This window comes from Schistocerca nitens, chromosome 1 (assembly GCF_023898315.1).
Source record: "Schistocerca nitens isolate TAMUIC-IGC-003100 chromosome 1, iqSchNite1.1, whole genome shotgun sequence".
Taxonomy (NCBI): Eukaryota; Metazoa; Arthropoda; class Insecta; order Orthoptera; family Acrididae; genus Schistocerca; species Schistocerca nitens.
Genome location: NC_064614.1, coordinates 222,996,025 through 223,020,404, shown reverse-complemented (window position 1 = coordinate 223,020,404; position 24,380 = coordinate 222,996,025). Strand labels below are relative to the sequence as shown.

Here is a 24,380-nt window from a genome sequence, read left to right as displayed (position 1 = left end):
GGGATCCATACCAGGTAGGACAGGTAGAAAAGATAGAGCATATCCAACAAAGAGCGGCGTGTTTCGTTCGCATGCAGCAATCGCATCATCGGCAAAGGCTACGCAGTGTAAGGCGATGCTGTGTTCTATCTTGTACCCGATTTGTACGCCTTTAATAGCCATGGTTTTATCAAGTCGTTTCCACTGTTTGATTATTTCATCCAGCAACAAGTTGAACACAATCGGTTACAACCCTTCTCCTTGACGAACTCTCGTCTTTATTTCAGTGCTTTCCGACATCGAGCTTCGGTACTTTAATAGCAGTTTTACCTTTCAAAGTGTTCCTTATCAATTTGTCTACAGAATCGGAAGCTTTGGTTATGTCCACTACTATCACTACAGCGGTTTTACCTTTCCTGTGACGATGTTGTAATATTCTTTTGAGTCCAAAAATCTGCTAGTTACAGTTCCTACCTTTACGGAAACCAGCCTGATAGTTTCCAAGGCTTGACTCGAGATGCTCTTCAACTCTACTGAACAGCCTATGGAGTACCTTGTACCTGAAGTTCAGTACTGAAATCCCTTTAGTTATCCAATACCTTGGGATTGAAATGTTATTTTTTTTGTCATCAGCCTTCTGACTGGTTTAAAGCGATCCGCCAAGAATTCCTCTCCTACGCCAACTTCTTCCAGTCGGAGCAGCACTTTCTTTAGTTCTACTATTCGCAAAAGAACACACTTTGTAACACCATTTATCATCACATATACAACACTGAAACATATACCCATTCTGACAATTTAAAAAATAACATATGTTTACTGAAAATATATTTTCCGAGCTTCAGTATTCGCAAAATTCTTCAATTTGACTCAAACGAAGGCCAAATTAAACATGCAATTCACAAATGTTTGGAATCTGTTTCTCGTGTTTATTAAGTCAAAATCGTTAATATTGTAGCTCTGAGAACAAATTAATAATTAGCCTAGTAACGGATCGTGGGCTCAGCCTCCAGCGCTTTCTGCAGCCGGCGTGCACCTCTGGAAGTACCCTCCACTAGGGACTGCATACTGAGTTGCATAGTGTATTTGTAGATCGACGTTTTGGACGCTTCTCGAAGTGAAACAATGCGACATTAAGAAAGTTCACTAGGGAATCACCAAACGGAGCGATCAAAAGGAATAATAATCGAAATACGAGTACTTGTCAATTTAGTTCGTCTCTCACCTCCAAATAGTAAGTACAATTTGAATAAATACCTCTCCGTTCATTCATGTGACTCACCAGTTTCAGTTAACAGATGCCAGGCTGCCAAACACGCAGTCGCTCAGATGACGCCCCTTCGACAGGAATGGCGATCGCCTAACGTACTGGAGCACCGTACAATGGGGAAGCTGCGGGCTTAAAGCTGGCATACTGTCAACCGCAGGGGTCTGCACGCAACACAAATGAAGACTGCAGCTCTACACTTCAGTTCGGGTTACGCCTCCAAAGAACAAGTGCATCTTGGCTAAAGACATTTCGGCTGCGTAATCTTTACAAACAGTATCAGCTGAAAGAAGCTGGTCACGTAAATCCTTGCCAGACCGCTTCCAGTACTGGGGTGCGACGCAGGCATCTGTTTCTCGTTGCGACGACTGGCTGGCACAGTGTGAGCAGACGCTTCTCTTAACTCCCCATTAGTCACAGTACGTCAACTGCGTGATACCCTTCGTCCCGAGAAAACATCGGCTTCCGCCCACATCAAACACTCGACAGGAATTTGAACTCTCCCTTTGCTGTTTCAGAGTTGCGACTTCTCTGTATACAACAGCATAAACCGGGAAAAGTCTCATGGAACATCCGACTTCTACTAGATCATTAATATATATGCTGTGAAAAGTATTGGTCTAATAACACAGTCATGCGGTACGCCCGAAGTTACTTTTGCGTCTGAAGATCTCTCTCCTCTGGGAAACCCATGCTGTGTTCTCTTTGCTAGAAGGTCTTCAATCCAGTCACACAGATGATATGATGCCTCTCTTGAATTCTGACGTTAAAAGAACAGCAACAGTTCTTACACAGTTCATTCCACGACAAAAGAAAATTTATTACCATTTTCCCCGCCCCCTTTCTCCCTGATAGTGTACTCCAGCAACACCAAAGAATAATCAACGTAGTGTAACGAAATTTCAGGAACACATTTTCCTAGTTAACATATTTAAGTGCTTAACACTACAAGATGACAGGTTAGGTTAATGTAGGCGTGGATAAGTCATCGCGTATGCGAAATGGTGGTAAATTAAGGGGAGGTTTACTACCTTTGGCCCGAAAAAAACATGTTCATTGAGAATTTTTCTCGGGATGTGTTATAGATATCAATGGCAAATTTGGTCAAAACGTTTATTGATATTTCCTCTACAAACTGGAATTTTTTTCGATCGGAAATGTCGAAGAGCAAACGCGGAAGTGCCGTCGGAACGAAACAAAATTTCGATGTAGACCTCCACGCGCGGTATGTCACAGGTCAGCCGGCTCGTCTGAAATCAAAATTGAGTTGACCTTAGCGAAGTATATAAGATTCTGTAGGAGTTGTACCTAGCTTAACTTATTTGGACCATAGGAAACAAAATGGCGGTCATTTGAAAAAAAAATGGTTTTTTCATCGATTTTTCGACTACGTCGGACAAGTAAAAATATTTATAGTTGATGGATCGGAATAAAAGTGGTACAACTACTAGACATTTTAGAATCATGCCAATCGGTTCAGTAGATTTGAAGTTACCATACTGCGCAATAAAAAAACGTCATTTCTAGAAAAACACGTTTGAAGTTCTGACTACATATAAATGCAATATTACGCGACGTACGTTCAATCTGTTATTCCGGGTCCATAAACTAGTCCTTCCTCTTCCTCTCAGAGGGTGTTCTACTCGATCTGGGGCAACCTGCGCTGCTCCAGAGCCGCTCGTACGGCCGGTGACAAGCGGTTTTCGGCCACTTGAATCCGGTGGTCGTCCGAATGCTTAGCGAAGTGCGTCGAATAGAGTCCCAGGGTGACGTCCATCGTTGTCATGGTCTTCAGAATTGCTGAATACCCTTCGTTGAATCTGCTCACTGCCAGGAAAGTCGCAATCTCCACAGTTTTCGCACCAGAATGCAAATGCTTGGGGACTAACTTCCAAACACACGCGTTCAAACTTTCATTTGAATTTTGTGTGTTTCCTCCCAAGCACCGGTACAATAACTTGTCCTCCGAAAGAAAAAAACTGGTGCACGAAAAATGCCGATTTCAGGCAGGTGTATTTTTTGCTCAACATACTGAATACAAGATGTATACGGAAAATGAATTCGAGAAAACACTTAAGTATCAGAATCACAATAAGAAATATGGTAACATGCTCCGAATTGTCTTCAACAGAATGGGTATAGGTTAGGAACTGGATTTCTCGTGGGGAGGGGATGGGTTGGGTCACGTTCACGACCATAACCTCACCTGAAAGTCACACATGAAAAATAAATGAGTACAGCAGATACAAGAATACGACGGCAAACATCTGGTGTCTGCTGTAAAGGAAGATCTTGAACTCCCTAAGGATGCGTTTAGAAGGCTGGAACTGACAAAAAATAACAAGGCAGTGAAGGATTTTGCGATGTGTCTGTTCGGGACTGCTCTTCTGTCCACGTAATTTACCCTGGAAGGAACACACATCAAGGATTTACTGAATGATTAATTTGGGTCTGGGAAATGATGATGAGGGAGGCAGCTGAAGGTGACAGTGAAGGTGCTAAATGTGTGCTACTGCTAAGGATTGAGTATCATTCCCATTCTTTGAATGCTGTAATTTATGACTGCAATTATCTGTAACCTTATTTATGGCATTTCATTGTAAGCCAGACATTTGTTACTGTTTTTGTGGAATAAAAAATAAAAAAAACATTCTTGAATAACAACAAGTCCAATATCAAAGGTAACTAGGGCTCACGATCGTTAAGGAGTGCAGTGAAGACAAATTTTACAGAATGAGATTTTCACTCCTGGCAGGTTAAAACTGTGTGCCGGACCGAGACTCGAACTCGGGACCTTTACCTTTCACGGGCAAGTGCTCTGCCAACTGAGCTACCCAAGCACGACTCACGGCCAGTCCTCACAGCTTTACTTCTGCCAGTACCTCGTCTCCTACCTTTCAAACTTTACATAAGCTCTCCTGCGAACCTTGCAGAACTAGTACTCCTGAAAGAAAGGATACTGCGATGACCTGGCTTAGCCACAGCCTGGGGGATGCGATTGGCGTGAAATTTGAATAGCTGTCATGTACTAGATGTAGAAAGACGGCTACCAACTTTCGTTTAGGTCGCAGATCTCAATCTTGGTGTTGCGATTTTCTCTGTCAGTGTATGTTTATTACGTTCATACATTCCTTTTTTTTTTTTTTAACTATATATGACCATGCAGCTTTGCTAGAATAGAAATGATAATTAAATGAACACCCTAGCTGCAAGCAGGCGTTGATACACTTAGTTGGGGACATGTTGAAAATGTGTGCCCCGACCGGGACTCGAACCCGGGATCTCCTGCTTACATGGCAGACGCTCTATCCATCTGAGCCACCGCGGGCACAGAGGATAGTGCGTCTGCAGGGACTTATCCCCTGCACGCTCCCCGTGAGATCCACATTCCCAACATGTCCACAACACTACATTCGTAGTGCGCCTATTATATGTTTGCCCATCATACTCATTACTCGTGGCAGATTAATCTACCAAGTCCCGTACGAGTTCGGGCATAGCGTGTGCGTTCGCACACAATAAGGTCAAAGGCTGGGAACCCATATTTTATTTTAACTATATATGACCATGCAGCTTTGCTAGAATAGAAATGATAATTAAATGAACACCCTAGCTGCAAGCAGGCGTTGATACACTTATAGGCGCACTACGAATGTAGTGTTGTGGACATGTTGGGAATGTGGATCTCACGGGGAGCGTGCAGGGGATAAGTCCCTGCAGACGCACTATCCTCTGTGCCCGCGGTGGCTCAGATGGATAGAGCGTCTGCCATGTAAGCAGGAGATCCCGGGTTCGAGTCCCGGTCGGGGCACACATTTTCAACATGTCCCCAACTAAGTGTATCAACGCCTGCTTGCAGCTAGGGTGTTCATTTAATTATCATTCATACATTCCTATTGAATCGCCGTCGACAACTAGTAGCTGGAACTTGGCGACATCCAGTTTTAAACCATAGTTTTACTGCAGCACAATCGCCAAAACATCTACTCACCAAGAGGCGGCGGAACACACACACAAAAGATTACAATTAGGCAAGCTTTCGGAACCAGTGGCTGGTGAGTAGGTTTTTTATCTATCCAATTACCTATATATATATATATATATATATATATATATATATATATATATATATATATATACGCCAGTGAACATTCTCCTCTGTGAAATTTGTATGGATTAAATTCGAGTCTACCCTCAACCATAGACTTATGATGTAGTGTTTGTTGATCTTTAGACGCATTATGGGTAGTTTGCACTGCGCGTCGGGGAGCACGCATCTGCGGACGCAGAAGCACGACATGCAGAGATGCCGGTGGCCAGATGGCCAGATTCCGTTGCGGCAGGTGCGTGCAGGGACCGGCCGTGCTCTGGTTACCCCACAGCGGTCCGCGATGCAGCCAGCCGGCCCTTCCCTGAACACGGCTCCAATCCCGTTCCCAGCGGCTTCTCTCATATCACCTGCACGAACTGCTCTTTTTCACGCATCAGAATTCCCGGCAGTATTATGGATGCAATCGAGCCGTCTGCTGCTTGGCCGACACGACTTGCGGTGGTCTTTGCGGCTCGCTCCGATACAGTATTCACAGTTAGATCACTAAAATAGTTGGTATTTGGATGAAAAACTAGGGATCTGTCATGTCGAATTGTTGAGGGTTGTTAGGGGCATGTATCTTGCACCCTCTCCCCTCCGAACTAAATTGTCCAAAATTTTAAAAAATAAATATAAAAGGCGTCACGGCAGGTTCGTTACTGAAAGCGATTCATGTGCGCACACGATTATCGATAACGAATATGTCAACTTAGAGGCGAACAAAATTCAGTAGGTGGATACTGAAACAGGTATCAGGAGAAATGTTCTCATGTCATTTGGACACAGTAAGTGAATGAACACACAATATGTTGTGTTTCAACAGTCGTTAGATATTTGTAGTTTCGTTTCTGCAGTATGCAGATGAAGTCATCCCACAAAAATAGTGTAAATCATGTTTCATGCAAAACCCGGCGTCAACGGAAAGCTTCGTTTTGTTTCTGTTACAAACAAAATTACTTGTAAAGCGGAATTATGCGCACACATCTGTTAGAGCTGTCCCAGATTATGAAACTTCCTGGCAGATTAAAACTGTGTGCTGGACCGAGACTAGAACTCGGGACCTTTTGCCTTTCGCCGGCAAGTGCTCTACCAACTGAGCTACCCAAGCACGACTCACGCCCCGTCCTCACAGTTTCACTTCTGCCAGTACCTCGTCTCCTACCTTCCAAACTTTACAGAAGCTCTCCTGCGAACCTTGCAAAACTAGCACTCCTGAAAGAAAGGATATTGCGGAGACATGGCTTAGCCACAGCCTGGGGGATGTTTCCAGAATGAGATTTTAACTCTGCAGCGGAGTGTGCGCTGATATGAAACTTCCTGGCAGATTAAAACTGTGTGGCGGACCAGGACTCGAAATCGGGACCCTGTCCCAGATTAGTTTTGTGCAATATCCGTTTTATCAATATGTATTAACAGTAAAATAAAAGTAACCAGTATTCCAGCTGTGACTGAGTAGCGCTGCTACATGACAATACCAGACAGTGCGGGGCAGCGCGACACCAGAATTGCTGCTCTAGTACTGGTTATTCTTTGTTTTACTGTTTCTGTAAATACTCATCGATAAAACGGATATTGCACAAGAGTAATTTGGGACCGCTCTATCGATGGCCCTGTAAAATTCCGCTTTAAATCATTCTGTTTTTGACGGAAACAAACCAGCGCCTTCCGGTGTCATTGGGTGTTGCATAAAACATATGATACACTCGCACAGTGTTTCTTTGCGACGACTTCATCTGCAAATTGCAGAAACGAAAGTATAAATTTCCTCGCACAGTGTTTCTTTGCGACGACTTCATCTGCAAATTGCAGAAACGAAAGTATAAATATCCTCGCGAAACACCAGAGTGTGTGTGTGTGTGTGTGGGGGGGGGGGGGGGCTATTCATAAACAAGGAAGAGGATTTCAAACATTTAAGCTTCCGAACTACAGGAACACGAAGCAGCTGGTATCTCGAAATTGACTTCACAGCTTCAACAATACGATGTTGTAGACTCTCCAACAGTGTCAAGCATGGGGGGGGGGGGGGAGATAAAGACACGGATAAAAGTCACAAGTTGTGAGATATGGAGACCTGGGAGGCCACCGACGATGAAGTTCATCTTCTGCTGCTCCTCTTCGAACACAAGGTCCTGTAACGATGTCATTCAGATGACGTCGGACGTGCTTAGAGAAATTCTTCTGTGATTGCAACATTCATCTTCCACTTGCACGTCTGTTCTCCAAATGATAGGTAGGTATGCAGGAATTAACACTGCTCAAGTATTGTAATGTTTAGAACCGCTATCTGTTCTCTATGTTTGCACGATACGTGAGCTCCGGCCGCAGTGCAATGCCTGTTAGGATACGTCGTAGTTTACAACACGGCCACGGTGCCGCGACGAGTAGTTCCCTGTTGATATGGCGGTGGAATACGTTGCGAATGGTGTTTCCAATTAGAAGTTATGAAATACTGGCATGTCCTACTCTCTGAGCATGAAGGTGGGGTTCCACGTGCCATTTGATATTCAACGGCAGTTGAGCATGTAGTAAATTACGATAGTGTACCAATTTCTATTCCTCATTTACCGCGCCATCTGTTGCGAAATCAACGAAATGTTTCAGACAAAACGTTTGTAGATTTTGCTCTAGAGTCGTAATCTGCAGTAAAAAACAGAGGCTCCCACTGAAAGATTTCAAAGTTGTCCCCCCCCCCCCTCCCCCCGTCATCCACATACGGGGTGGGGTGCCGGGTCGATACAATGTGTAGCTTCCGAGTATTTCAGTATTTCAATGTCTTTAGTTAAAGTGAACACCGTGTGTGTGTGTGTGTGTGTGTGTGTGTGTGTGTGTGTGTGTGTGTGTGTGATGCTATAGGAACGTTGCTAAGCGATAAAATTACACTGTAGTGCAGGACATCTGCCGAGGATCGATACGACATTTGGTGTGAGGCATGGCAGCCTACCCGCTGCTTAAGTAAATGTATCGTACTTGTACATATATTGGAGGAAGACCCATTACTATTCGATTATGTAATTGGCAGCCATTCACTGACATTAGTAAAATATCTGGGAGTAGCTATCCGGTGCAACCTTCAGTGACAAGGCCTCATAAAATTATACGTAGGAAAAGCGTATTTCGGCTGGAATTCACCGTAATAATCTATAAGAAATTAGCTCATCCACAAAAAAGTTACGAACAAAATAATCGTTTAATCCTTGCCGTTAACAGATAATATTAGCAGAGGAAGAATATAAGTTCCAGCTCTTCCGTACACTTATCTTTTTCCCCCTTGCACCATTCATTCACGAATGTAACAGGAAAGGGAAGGAAATGATAGTGGTACCAGAATTATCCTCCGCCATGCACCATTAAGGTGGCTTCCGAAATTTTGATGTCTTTTCCCATTTCTACTGTAAGGGATAGACGCAAGGAACTTAAATGCGAAAATCAACCAACAGCTGAAGTTGCCCAATGGGCAACGGATAGGCGTATGTTGACAATAATAATAAGTGACAAGATGGCGAATTAAAGAAGAGGAAAACAGTAGGGAGTTCAGGAATTACAGTGACTGATATGAAACTGAATAGGACATGACTGGAGCACTTGTGACATGACCAGCAGCTGTGATAGTTCCCTTTTAGTGGTCACAACCGAAATTAACTTCTGGCAATTCAGTTGGGTTTTGTTAAGAGTGAGGCACTACTGTGCCAGTTAAAAGGCGAGAGCGTAATGTGTTCCCCTCCACACGACAGGTTGTGGCTGTTCTCTCCCCTGGCAGCTGGCAACGCTGCACGCGGTTACTGCGTTTGCTCCCTAGGAAACCTTACGCACTCGGATTGCTAACGCTTATTAACGTCACATCACTTGTGTTTGTTTTATGTCACCCATAATTAACACTGCAGCGGCTGAACTACTACAACACAAGTACATTGCCACGAACAATAAGAGTGTACAGGGTGTCCAGAGAAGGACTCCCTGATTTCAAAATTAAATATCTCGAAAACAAAGATCGATAGAGGAATGCAGTAAACGGTATGTTTATTGTGAAAGCTGTAAGAAGTTCATACACCAGTTTGAAATAATAGTTACAAAAGCTGCTAACAGATGGCGCTGTACGCTGTACAGCTCATATCAGCATACATAAGTGAAATAATCGTATGAAAACAATCTTTGCAAACAATCACATCACAATGTTTCAAAATGTTCACCATTGGCACTACAGAGGTGGCGCAAAAGAAGAATGAAATTCGACATCACATTTCGTAGTGTCTCAACCGAAATGGTTTCACATGCCACAGAGATCGCCGATTCAAGCTCGTCCAGCGTGGCGGGATCCTTCGGGTAGACCATGTCTTTCACTGTGTCCAACAAAAAAAAGTCACAGGGAGTCAAATCCGGCGAATATGGAGGCCAACCCATGCCTGCACCAGTAAATTTGGGATATTCCAAGGCAAGGACTCGATTCTCGAAGTATCCCTCAAGAGAGCGAAACACTTGTTCGGTCGGATGTGGTCGGGCTCCATCTTGCATAAACCATTCAGTACCTGGTCGATCCTTTAACGCTTGCTGTGTGGCGACAAATTGGTCCAAAATTGCAACGTAACGTGCACCAGTGACCGTTTCTCAAATGAAAAAAGGGCCAATAATGCCTCTGCTGCATACTGCAGCCCACACAATAACTTTAGGAGAATACAGGGGTTTCGCTTCACACCAATATGGCTTTTCGGAACCCCAAAATCGCCACTTCTGCTTATTCACGTATCCATTCAGGTGGAAGTGTGCTTCATCTGTAAACCAGATGCAGCCAACATCAAATCCTTCACTATCAATCATTGTGAGCATCTGGTTAGCAAAGGCAACCCTTTGTTGCACAGCTCGTACGGGTATGGCTCAAATGGTTCAAATGGCTCTGAGCACTAAGGGACTCAACTGCTGTGGTCATAAGTCACCTAGAACTTAGAACTACTTAAACCTAACTAACCTAAGGACAGCACACAACACCCAGCCATCACGAGGCAGAGAAAATCCCTGACCCCGCCGGGAATAGAACCCGGGAACCCGGGCGTGGGAAGCGAGAACGCTACCGCACGACCACGAGATGCGGGCTCGTACGGGTATGGCCTGGTGCGTTTGAATTTTGAATGGAAACATGTGTAGGCTCTTTCTCAGTATTTTCTGCGTGCTGGAACGCTTCAAACCGATCTCAGATGCAATTCTACGGACGGATGACATTGGATTTCGCTGAATAATTCCAGAAACTGTGGCGATATTTTCAGGCGTAACTGCGGTTTGCTTGCGGCCAACATGCCCCACTAGATCATCAGTTACGCTGCCTGTTCGTTGAAATTTTGCGAAGAGCGTACGAATGGTTTTCTTATCGGGTCCTTTTGGAACATTAAATCGTGCTTGAAAACTTCGCCTTGTTGCCGTAGGACTCTCTTCTAACCTGTGGTACTCTAGCACCAGAAAAACGCGTTGTTCAATGGAGTGCATGGTTTTAATCTCTTCTTTCGGTGCGCTAACCTCCTTTCACGTTTCAATAGTGGAACTGATCACTCTGGGCTTCGGATCACTATTTATACTAGGCATTACGTACGGCGATTACAGCACCATCTGTTAGCAGCTTTTGTAACTATTATTTCAAACTGCTGTATAAACTTCTTACAGCTTTCACAATAAACATACCGTTTACTGCATTCCTCTATCGATCTTTGTTTTCGAGATATTTAATTTTGAAATCAGGGAGTCCTTTTCTGGACACCCTGTATGTTCTACGTACACCGAAAATTGGAAGCAACATATGCATGATCTTGGCTTCTGTCAAGTGATCCACTAGCCCTTCTTAACGGCTATAGTCACACTACCTAAGGTACAGCCTGACAATTATTGAAATATGTGAAAAAACTTAAATTACTTACAAACTACGGCGTGCACACGCTTTATTCAACATGTAAACGTCACTAAAGATATTCGGATTTAGGTTATGAAATGTTCAATATGCCTGCCATCATTACGATATTGTGATGCAGACGAATAGCCCAACTCTGCATGACCCGCTGAAGTGTCGGAACACCGATGATGTCGATGATCACCTCAATGGCTGTTTTCATCTCAGCAATTTTTTCGGGGCTATTGCTGTACACCTTGTCTTTAATATAGCCCCACAAAAAGGAGTCGCATGTATTCAAATTCCGGGGATTATGGCAGCCAATAGTGGCCCATGCCAGTGGCCTCTGGGTACCCCAGAACCAGAATGCGGTCCCCGAAGTGCTCCTCCAGGACTCTTCTCCATCGATGGGCTCGAGCTCCGTCTTCCGTGAACCACATCTTGTCGTAATCAGGGTCAATTTGGATAATAGGGATGAAAATCATCTTCCAAAACCTTCGCGTACCGTTCGACAGTCACCGTGCCATCAAGGAGTATCGCACCGATTATTTGATGACTAAAGACTGCACACCACACAGTCACCCCCTGATGGTGAAGACACTTCTCGATCGCGAAATGCGGATTCTCAGACCCCCGAATGCGCCAATTTTGCTTATTGACGAACCCTTCAAAATGAAAATAGGCTACGTGGCTGAACCAAACCTTATTCACATCGAAGTCCTGTTCGCCAGTTCTGTGGACAATAGTGCTGGCGAAGCACAACCGATTTCCATGGCTCTGGGGCTTAATCGCTGATGGGTTTAAATTTTGTATGGGAAGCGAAACAGGTCTTCAACAAAATATGTTGCAGTCTCTCCCGATTGATTTCCACCTGTTGTGCAGCTCATCTGATCGATTTCCTGGGACTGGTTTGAAACACAGAGCGTGTCTTCTCGATGTTTCCAGGCGCTTTCACTCTTTCTGAACGACCAATATAGCCAACATTGTCGTTCCGAACGTTACCCGTTCTCTCAATCTTGCGAATCAACTTCTTGATTTTTAGCACACTTGGACCGGTTGTCTTCAGCTTGAACGTGGTCGCAAACTTCCTTTGAGACGCAGTTGGGCTGTTATTGCTCGCGTAGTAGGCCTTCACAAGCGCTGTACCGTCACATTTTCACGTGCATGGCCGCCAAGGCGCGTGCGTACAGAAATTCCCGTCATGCCTCGCCGCCAATCGTGGAGTTTGAACGTCCTAACGCAAACCGTTCAGAAGTTGCGAAGATTTTATTCAACACGGTTCAACAATTGGCGCCCTGTTTATAACAGAGACACCACCCAACCTATTACGTGGACAGCACTCCGAGCTATCTGAGGTCAATGGTAGCTTCGCTGTCTTGCCACGACCAATCGCTTAACGCGATTTTGTTAACGTTTCTATGAAAACGCCTCAGTGTTGCCGCAGTTGTAAGCAACTATAGCTTTCAGTCAGTATTCTGCGAGCCTTTTGCGCTTCGCAGTTGTAAGCTGACGACAAAGGTGCTGGCCGACGGAGGCTGCTCTCAGTGAACAGCATAAAAGTGGTAGACATAAGCGACAGCGTGAAAGGGCTGGTGTTGAATTTGAGGTAGGGGGATGGGGGGTGTTAGGGGATTACTCTTCCGCCTCCTGGAATCTGGTGTACAGACTTTTCAATCATTCTACAACTGTCGCGTATTTATTCAAAAAATAGTCTCATTTTACTAAACTGCGTACTTAGGATTGTCGACAGCAACGGCAAACAATACAAAGATAGGTTAGTTTGGTTGTCAGTGTGCTACGAGATGTTATACCGTTTCCTACGTCCAGAGGCGGTTTCGTCACCGTCCTGCAGCCGACCTGGATGCAAACCTTCGCAGAACATTGCAGACATAGGGTCCCCAATGTTAGCTTCGACGTCTCCTCGTACAGCACTCAATGAACTGGAGAAAGGGACTGTAACACTATGGCACAACCATTCCAGCGCTAGTACGATCATAAAATAAATGTGGCTGCTCTACACTGTCCAACAACCGTCCCTATTCCCTTACGAGGGGACGTTCGAGAAAAGCGCACCCTATTTAAAAGATGCACCAAATTCACAATTTTGAAGATACAGCAAACAAAATCTGTACCATACTTTACATGTAAACATTTACTGTTAAGTTCCTTGGATTTTACTAACACAACTTTTTTTTAATTTAAAAATTTCATTTTCAAAAAATATTCTATGTACTTTTTTCTCGAACTATTCAAAACAATTTTACAACATTTTCTCTGTTTAATCTCTTTGCATGTAATAAGAATCTCTCAAGAGTGTTTTGAATATATCAAATAGGAGAATTTTAATAAATTTTAATTATGATTTTTTAAGTATAGTATTAAACTCGTGCAAAATTCCAAGCACTTTACCCATTATCTCAGCTTACACTCTGAATTTCAAAGTTCACTCTTGACACCGCATTTACTGGGTTTATGGAAATAACTGTAAAAATTTTCATAATTATAGCCTTCACAGAATCCGAGAAAAAGGTACATGAACTTCAAAAAATTTAATTTTCAATGAATGCAATGTGGAGTTCAATGTAACTTTTTTCCTTACGTCACCTCTTCAGAAGGCCTATGATTTGTACTCAGGGTCCTCTTCGCCTAAAGGACTGCTGTTTTCAGTCTTGTTTCCTTTACCAGGTCTTCAACTGACTTTTCAGCTGCGGAGAGGCGCTGTAAACCTCTTTTTCTCAAGATGACTTTAGTGAAATTTCCTATCTTAAAGCCCACTCTCTCTAGAACGTTCATCCTCGCTATGTTCCCATCATTAAATAAAACAACTGCATCATAAGTTGCACTTGCGTAAATCTCCGTCGGTAGCACAAGGCAAAACAAGAATTGCATCTTCATAAACGAAGCAGCTGGTTTGTTATTGTTTCTAAGGTATGGAACAATCAAAAATGATCTATAGAACCAAAGAGCAAACATCAAAGCTTTCTAGATGTATCCCATGCAAGTCTGTTTGAAAACAACCCATGGAAACATTGTTCACTAAGCTAATATTGAAGTGTTGCTAAAAAATAAAAAAAGGGGTGGCGTGATACAGCGCTCGCGTCACACTTTTTTTTCAGTCACTTCGGAAGCGATTTCATCATTGAAACTTTGAAAACTAACTAGGCACGTGTTCTGTGCTATTAAATAAAAAACAAACGGAAAATCGAAATTTTCAATCAATTGCATGAACGTCCCCTCCTAAAGACTCCACCACCACCACCACCACCACCACCACCACCACCACCACCACAACAACAACCACCACCACCACAACAACAACCACTACCACCACAACCACAACCACCACAACCACCACAACCACCACCACCACAACAATAACAACAACAACAACAACAACAACAACAACCACAACAACCACAACAACCACCACCACCACCACCACCACCACCACCACCACCAGATTTGGATAACTTGTGGAAAACTTCGTTCCCTGGGCATCACATGTTCTCAAACTCACCGAATAAGTTGCATGACAAAGTTCACAATACTGCATCCGCTTGTAATATCTCTTTATATTCTAATTATCCCTCCACAATTCTATGAGTGAATTAGGTTTCCTACTTGACCATCTATATACTCGCAGAATCAAATGGTTCAAATGGCTCTGAGCACTATGCGACTTAACTTCTGAGGTCATCAGTCGCCTAGAACTTAGAACTAATTAACCCTAACTAACCTAAGGACATCACACACATCCATGCCCGAGGCTCTGCTCCAGACTGCAGCGCCTAGAACTCGCAGAATCGATGCGCAAAGTAGTACAGTACTATTTCTATTCCGTGAGCGCATAATTACTCTTTGTAATATTCTCTCTGGTGTGTTGAGAGGACTTCTAGGATCTTCTCCGTGCCGAATAGCTGCATTGAATAATTGTAATTTTGCTATCGAGATTACTGGAAGAAAGAGATTGAAAATATATTGTATGCTACTCAAGAAATTATATAGTGAGCATTTACATCAAAGACGTGTAAGGAATTTCATTATATGTATCCTCTAATTGGAAATTTGCACGGAGGTGTCGTTTCGTCGGTAATCAGAAGGGAACTTCCGATGAATTGGAAACGAACCTGCAATTATTAGATCCAAGAGCTCCATTATTTCATCGGATAATTAAACTCTATCAAAGCAAACTTCCCGCTTGATTTGAGGTTTCCCGAGTGACTACGCAACGCAAGAAAACCAAGATATTTTAAGTACACAGGATTGCAGATCGCTTCGAATCATCGAGACTGCGGACAAGGAGGGTCTTCGTCCGATTCTGATTAAATAAGCAAAGCTTAATTAAAACTTTCTTGGGCGACTGTGTGATATGGCTGCTTATGAATGAGATCATTAATAAAATACTAATAACTAACTTTCCTCCTCACCAGCAACCAGTATAAACACAATATTAAATAAACGCTCTCTGATAAATTTCTGCGGACGGCCACGGTAGTAGCTGTTTTCTTTCGTAACGTGTCAGCACGGCTACTGCCGCAATGGTGTGGCGAGCGCGCTGCGGCCGAGGCGAGGCGAGGTTATCAGTGGGCGAGTGCCCCAGCCGTGCCTTATCGCCGCTACCTGCTGGCTGTGAGAGACAGCTGCAGCCAGCAGTCCGCGGGCCACAGCTGTCGAGGCTCTTTGTTCCGCTTTACTGTTCAAAACGGCCAAGCGACTCCGCCGCGGACGTATTACCGCATTCAATTGCAGGATTACGCTGCCGCGAACAGCGCCGTTTCGCTTAATACTTCCTGGAACTGCGGGCGGTTTACCCACTTCCGACATAAACGCGCAGCCTGCTCGTTCACAGCGGCGCGGTGACTCAGGCTGAAACGCAAGACGTCAATTTCTTACACGATAAGTTTATGACATTGTTTTCCGTTCACTTGCGTCGACAGTCCCTCAGTATTTTAGAAACGAAGAATGCAGTACGCCAAATTCGATAAGAAGTAAATGTCGAAGAATCCTGGCTTATTATGCATACGTAACATGTAAACACAGCTGATACGAGGTCAATTTCCTCTTAACTCATTTACCATTGTCCCTTTTTTGGGATGCAAACTTTTAGCTCCAACTGTTATGCCTAAAGGTTGAATTGACTGCTGTACTTTGGACAAGAACAGAATAGCTTTCGAAATGTGGTGCTACAGAAGAATGCTGAAGATTAGATGGGTAGATCACATAACTAATGAGGAGGTACTGAATAGAATTGGGGAGGAGTTTGTGGCACAACTTGACAAGAAGAAGGGGCCGGTTGGTACGACATGTTCTGAGGCATCAAGGGATCACAGATTTAGCATTGGAGGGCAGCGTGGAGGGTAAGAATCGTAGAGGGAGACCAAGAGATGAATACGCCAAGCAGATTCAGAAGGATGTAGGTTGCAGTAAGTACTGGGAGATGATGAAGCTTGCACAGGATAGGGTAGCATAGAGAGCTGCATCAAACTAGTCTCAGGACTTAAAACCACAACAACAACGTCTGCGAATTGAAATGATATAATTTTTCTCTGATTAGTTTATTTTAGGGAAGGAATTAATTTACAATTTTCAATCGTAGCACTTCGCCGCACTGTATGTCTGATGGTAGTTTCTGTACTACAGTGAACTTTGATTTAGCAGTCTGGCTGTATTTGTTATGAACATACGGATCTCCAAAAAAAATCAGCTTGCTCTAAGCACTATGGGACTTAACATCTGAGGTCATCAGTCCCCTAGACTTAGAACTACTTAAACGTAACTAACCTAAGGACATCTCACACATCCATGCCCGAGGCAGGATTCGAACCTGCGACCGTAGCAGCAGCGCGGTTCCCGACTGAAGCGCCTAGAGCCGCTCGACCACAGCGGCCGGCACGGATGTCCATGCAACATTCAGTGTATTTCAGGTTTCCCGAAGTAAGTGCAGTATCAATTTATTTTATACGTCCCAATAATGGGACAATGGCATGTTACACTATGACTCCTTTCTAGGTGTGCCTATTTGCACACATATAAAGAAATTAGTATTTACATCGTTGTGATTTGCTTTCTTTACGCTATATGAATACGTAATAGAATGATGTATTTCCTTTCACATTTTACGTTTTCAATTGGATAAAAACACTTCGTGTGGATTTACAGTTGAAGTTTTAGGAGAACTGGAGAACAATTAAGTGAGTGAAGATGATGCTGATGATTTAAAACTGGAGATTATTCCACCCTATGTATATGAAATAACAGATGCAGAAAACATTGAAGAAAATGCACTGAACAATCACTATACTGCACAAGATGTGGCAGTACTTTAGAATTTATAACCAGAAGGAATGAAGCTAATATCGCCGATTTATCTCCACAAGCATACAAAAACAATACAAATTTAACTGGCATAACTGTGAACCAACGAGCACAAACGTAATACTCCAGGTAAGAGCAACGAAAAATATGTTCGTAACGTCTAGCAAATAAGATAGCACCCTAGGCGTTCGAGGAGTTTTTTCCTGAGGAACTAGTGAATACTATTACAGAACAAAATCAAACTGAAGCTTGCCAATAGAAGAACAAAAAAAATTTTTAGCCCAAGAGAAGCTGAAATCCTTTATAGGCACGCTACTTCTTAGTGATATTATAAGCTTCCCCGAGAGAGTAGAGTACATTTCACAGCGAAATGTGGGGGAAAAAAACCGCAAATTGGCATTTATAAGAAGAACACCAAAAATGGGACAGGAGCGTAATATGTAGGAAATTGTCCACGCAATCTGCCACTAACGATGCCTTGCAGAAAATAAAGGCGAAACGAGGCACTAAAGTTGTGTTTTATTCAGTTGCTGTCAGACGGTCCATAAGTAAAAACTATCAATATATCCGAGTGACTTGTTCCTGTTTCCTAACTTGAAACTTTGGCTTGTCGGGAAGAAATTTTCATCGCGTGAATCAGTGATAGTTGCACTGTACTCAATGAGTACTTTGCAGAGTTTGAAAGGAACAGTTTTTCCGATAGGGTGAAAAAACTAGAAGATCGCGGAACAAGTGTATATCCCTCAAACGAGACTATGTCGAAAAGCAAGGTGAATTGTCTACAAAACAAACGTTTTTCTTGCTTTTTTACCATAGTTATCAAACCACCCTCATACACTGATGCACTTCATGATTAGCTGTCACTTGAGAATGGGACAATACCTGAAATCGCGATTCTGAATAAATAAATAATAGTCCAAGCGGGAAATTACGTCATACCTTGCATAATTCTTTCAACGTAAGAGTCTGGCGCATAGGGTGTACCAAAACTTTAGGGTTAAAATTATACAGGGGCAGAAGAGGCTAGATTGAGTACTTGCAGGAAGCATTGGTCGGAGATGAATATTTAATGAAAAGCACAAGTGGTAGGAATTTCGGTTCTGAGTTGCACCGACATCGGGGCGGCTGACTGGTTTCTTATGAAACGTAAGCAGTTTATGAGGGCGCACGACCCACGCTCCCCGCAGTCAGAAAAAACAGGAGCCACGGACGATAGTTGTAGAAATACTGTGCAGTATAATGGTTTCCTGGATCCGATTGGGTACCGGTAAACGTATCTCCTAAAAAAGCCTTTGTTTACATTACAGTCAAGCGATAACAGGAATCACTCAAGGTGGTCAGATGCCTGGTACTGAAGACGGACGTAGAAACGGGATGGAACGAACACAAGGGCTTCACTGTTGGTAAATCAGAACGAGATGCAATGGACATAAACCGAACGTCCTTGAGTCATTTGTGCGGACTGTGCACCCCCTCGATTCCAGACGACAACGGGAGCTGCAAAAGATACGCGGTTGCAGCAGCGGCGGCGACTTTCTAACTGGACGCGGGCAGAGGGTGAAAGTTTACCGAGGCTCGCATTTTTTTCTGCACGTCGCTGACCGAATTCCTGGCGGCCGTAGCTGACCGGCTTCTGGTCGCTTTATGAGCACCTGCCACTCAAGGCAGCCGCTGCAAACGCAATGAACGCGAACCTAGTAGCACAGATAGATCGTCCGAAATATGAAAACTCCCTTCACCAGCGTGGTGACCTTGTATTTGTAATTATGTTATAGACCACTTTAAATGTCTCAATTCTGATGAAGGCACTCTTAGAAGTGTTGAAACCTTGTTAATAAGACTAAAAATTGTGACCGAGAGCTGATTTGTTTCAATTTTAATTTATAAACGGTCACTGAACCAAGCAGCCATGTATAAAACTTTGCGGTTCCATGTTACACGTTACGTGAATTCCTGTGTACGATACGCAGCACTGAGCTGCCGCTCACTTGTGTTATCGCGGTGGACAATGTCGTGCCTTGCAACATATAATCCTTGAGGAAGTACAAGTAGCCGGTACTGATACTGACATACAGCACCATGACTGGTGTCTATTACGCGGCTGTTTATAGTGCTACTTGCTCCCACATTGTTAATTACGTAAGCCACACTGGCCTACATTGTTATTATGGACCTGTGGTTTAAATCACTGAGTAGTAAATAAAGCACTTGGCTATGTAACACGATTATATAATTGTCATATTTTAGTCATGACACTTTTCGTAAATTCGAGATTGATTGCGACCAAACGATATAGTCCAAATAGACTGCTTCGTATGAAAACCGTATGGATCGTCAAAAACCTGTGTTCCACCTAATAAAAGTTAGTTCTGATATTACATATACGCACTTTCGGCTACTAAACGACAATGTTTGAAATTATGTCACTCATCAAACTGACATTTTTACTTATTTTTATTTTGTCAGCTTTCTTCGTGCGGTTCAAGTTTTCGTATTCGATTTCTCTTTTAGAAACTCCAGCTTTACTAACATGTCTTGGAGGGACTTCTTTTCCAAATGAAAATGCGCTCCGAAGGTGGCTCTACGAGTTCTTCGCCTCAGAACCACATTATTTCTGCAGTTGCGGAATTGAAAAGCTATCTCAGCGTCGGCAGACTGTTGTAAACAGTGAAGGACAATGTATTATTGATGTCTAAAGCCTCTGTTATGTGTACCTGTTGTGTTTATTAAACCTGTGGAAAATCTCTACGAACTTATGCACCAACTCAATATGTAGTTATCACTGTATTAGGTTAACGACCACGAGTGCCACATATAAAATTGTACCATAGTTAAGTACTATTTTGTAACACACTCTTAATAAATGTCATTTGTTACTGTTTTCGCCACCCTTGTGTTATAGTACCTTTCTGTTAGTCAAGTATTTACTGAACATAGCGTGCAATGCGTAACTTTTAGGAACTACATTACAGAAACACTTTTCTGCTACCGTGGGTGTTTGGGCTGCATTAAAAACACCATTCAGTTACTACATTCCTAATCAAAGCGTGCAACTGCTACCTTTCCGCAACTATAGCAAGGAAACGCTTTTCTGCTACGTGGATGTTTGGGCTGAATTAACAGTACTATTCAGTTACTACAGTCGTAATAGCTACCAACAGTTACAGATGTTCTAAAGTGGAGTTGTATTGTTTTCGCCTTGGTTAAAGATGGCAACACGGGCTCACGATGGCAGTAAGCTATACAAATGGCAGAAAAGAAATCTCGTGTTATTGTTTACGTACAGAATAGTAAACCAAAATTACTCGTACTTCTTTTTCAACATATGAACCCAACGACTGTAGCCCTAGACAACAAATGACTACTAGGTAAATATATCCATGAGAGTAGTGGATTTGGGAATTAAGTTATTATTGGGGACTTGAACTAAAGCCATTTAAAATATAAGCGTATCTCAACGACATACAATTACCGATCAAGTATAACTAGCCGATATTGATATTGACACCAGAATAAAATTTTATTTAATAGAAGCTTTTAATGGTATATGAAAACATGTATCGTTAATAGACGTCACCGACGCTATAAAGTCTGACTCGGTATTTTGGCGTAGTGGAGAACGTGCATACTGGAAAAGCATCTGGTAGAAGTGCGGCCACTGATCAACCAAAGACGAACAACACACAAACTACACGTAGATTAATCGTGTACTGTAATAGACGTCTTGAAGGAAGACGAAGCCCTAGACAACAAATGACTACTAGGTAAATATATCCATGGGAGTAGTGGATTTGGGAATTAAGTTATTATTGGGGACTTGAACTAAAGCCATTTAAAATATAAGCGTATGGCCTTGAATAAAACGTGGCATGTTCCTGTGTCGACTTAGTGACCTGTAAGGACAAGAATGTCGAAAGAAGCCTGCTGCTGTTGGTATCCACGGGCCTTGCCCAGATAAGCAACCTGAGTTTCAGCAACGCCTGCCAGGTTTCGCCAGATAAAAGCACGGTTGTGTAGTACTGGGATGCCAGAGTCGCTTTCACGAGAAGCTGCTGTTGTACTCGCAAAGGGGCCATTTTACGCTCGCTAGTCTTGTATTATGTAATAAATGGTTAAGTGCACCGCGGTTAGGGATCCATATTACACTGCAGGTCCTCCTGCAGCACGCTGTGTTAAGTCAGCCGAGAACTGTGATGTCAGAACCAAGGATAGCTCCAGTTAGCACTAATTTTCACTGCGACAACTGGGCCTTCAAAGACACTTCACAAACCAAAACATACTTACTAGACATTTCTCCAGCAGAGACTGTTGCTAGATTGCATATTAACAAAGGCTTAAATAAACAGTACGTGAGACAATCTTTGAACTAGATACGAATATCATAGGAAGGACGACTTAGGTTTAATGTCTCGTCTTACAGGTTTGACAATGCACGGTGCTTGCTTCCTATTTTTGGTTGTCCGTAATGGCATATTAATTTTAGAGTACGTAATACTACATGAAAATATAGGATGATTTTCATTACATGATTGAATGTTAGTATATGCAATAATGCGAATTAACGGTTTGTGTTTGTTTTACCCGGAACTTGATACTTACATAATGTACTCCCGAAACGCGTGTTAAATGTATCAATGAGTTCCGACTAATTGGGCGAAATAATCTTTCTACTGACAACGAGGTCGTTAGAGATGGAGCACAAGTTAGAACCGTGAAGGGAATTGGCTGTCCCCTTCGCGGTAGTAGATTCAGTAAAATCCAATTCTAAATGGCTGAACGAGAATTAGAAACCTGCTCCTACCCGAATGAGTGTGCAGTACTTTAAATATTGAGTCACCGCACTAGGCGCGGATTTAAGGTAGAAGAGAAAAGCGCACAGCAACAATTGCTTTTCTTCTACAATTTTCTTTTCAATAGTGCAATCGAAACACACACACACACACACACACACACACACACACACACACACACACACACACACACTCTCTCTCTCTCTCTGCTTCGTTAGAGCGACATTCACTCCAAATTTTCTAGTGCACTCACGAATCACTGGTAAATGTTATGATTCACCCATCACGCTCACCTACACTGCCTACAAGAAAAAAGGCTCCCTCAGTAACAGCCTATAACAATGCAAAGAAAATGAGTAAAATAATATTTTTAAGAGTTTTTTGAGAAGATAAATTAAGCGGCGAGGCAGGGTGTGGAAAGAAACCGCAAGCTCCGCAGCTGGTAAGGCAATACAGTTCGCGCCAGGCTCGAGGGGGTTAAATTTCCAGTCTCTCCTCCCCCCCCCCCCTCCTCCTCCCACCCTTGCTCTCCGATAACAACCAGTTCACTACCTGACTGCGACTGGACGAGGGGAATAAATTCCGTGCGAAACGAGGCAACTATAGCTGCGCGAAAACACCGCCATATTATTTCCTTATTACATACAGCAGAGTGGATACAACAGACTTATTTGTCAATCTGTATTGACATTTTCTCTGTGGCTAGAAACATAGGGCGACTGTCGACAAGCTGAACAATCTGCTGCGAACGCTCTGCTTCGAGAGCAGATTCATTTTTGATTTTGTAAAACAACAAGCCACTTCTCAGCTGTGAACAAACATGAAGCCATTCTGTAATTCACATACTGGGTGGACTTTTCGCTAGTAATGATGACGCTAACTACAACATTCTCAGCTCTTTAGTGTCCAGCATTATCATGTTTTGCATCCGATCTATTCTCTTTGTGTATAGCTATTGGTACAAGTTAACCTACGCAAACGGTTTATCTTAACTTCAAACACAGAGAAGTAGTTTTAGAGACTTTAGAACAACTGTGTGCTGAGAATGGCGCGTAACAGGCGTTTGCAGATATACGCCAATTATTCGGCTAAAGCCTACTTACAAACATTTGCAAAGAAGTGTAACGAAAGTTCACACAGTTTAAAAATGGCCGGACGGAAGTTGAAGTTGACACTCGTCCAGGACGCCTTTCGACGTCTACCGACAACGCTCATACCAGGGACGTCAACGAAGTTGTGCCTGCCAATCGTAGACCGACTGTCAGAGAGAACGCAGAAGAATGTTAACATTTCAGTTGGATCACGGCATGAAATCCTGACACAGAATCTTGGAATGCATCGTGTTGCCGGCAACGCCGTCCCAGCGCTAATGAGTCAAGACCAGAAAGAACTGCCAGCCGCTGTGGCCGAGCGGTTCTAGGCGCTTCAGTTCGGAAACGCGCTGCTGCTGTGGTCGCAGGTTCGAATCCTGCCTCGGGCATGGATGTGTGTGATATCCTTAGGTTAGTTAGGTGTCAGTAGTTCTAAGTCCAGGGGACTGATGACCTCAGATGTTAAGTCCCATAGCGGAAAAAAAACCTTTGCCTCACGATCTGTGAAGAGCTTTCGGGTCGCGCAAGTGAGAACGAGATGGTTCTTAAGAGAAATCATAACTAGTGATGAGACGTGGGCCTACGGTTATGACGCTGAGACCAAGGTTCAGTCTTCACAATGGTCGGGAAAGGTTCTCCAAGAAAAAAAAGCTCGTCAGGTCAAGTCAAATGTCTGAGCCATGCTGGTAGTTTTCTTTGGCATGGTGAATGAGTTGTTCATCACTAATTCGTGCCGCAGGGACAAGCTGTTACTCGATGATTCTGTCGGGATATCTTGCGACACCTGCGAGAAAATGTGAGAAGGAAATGGCCTGAAATTTGGCGAGTAAATTCATGTCTCTTGCATCACGAAAATACACCAGCACATTCATCCCTGTTGAGGTGTGACTATTTGGCAAAAAACGAAATCACTGTGCTGCCTTATCCTCCGTACCTGGCCATTGTAGACTTTATTTCCAAAGTTGAAAACCCCTTTGAAAGG

General features: G+C 43.2%; 1 protein-coding gene and 2 non-coding genes across 3 annotated transcripts in view; 1 reads left to right on the top strand and 2 right to left on the bottom strand.

Moving 5' to 3' along the window:
- Nucleotides 1-24,380, bottom strand: part of LOC126237768 (uncharacterized) — a 597,386-nt gene that overhangs the window by 556,471 nt on the left and 16,535 nt on the right. The window lies entirely within an intron of this gene.
- Trnat-ugu (transfer RNA threonine (anticodon UGU)) lies at nucleotides 4,501-4,575 on the bottom strand. Its single transcript has one exon. It is a non-coding gene; the product is annotated as a tRNA-Thr (tRNA).
- Nucleotides 4,983-5,057, top strand: Trnat-ugu (transfer RNA threonine (anticodon UGU)). The gene has a single exon. It is a non-coding gene; the product is annotated as a tRNA-Thr (tRNA).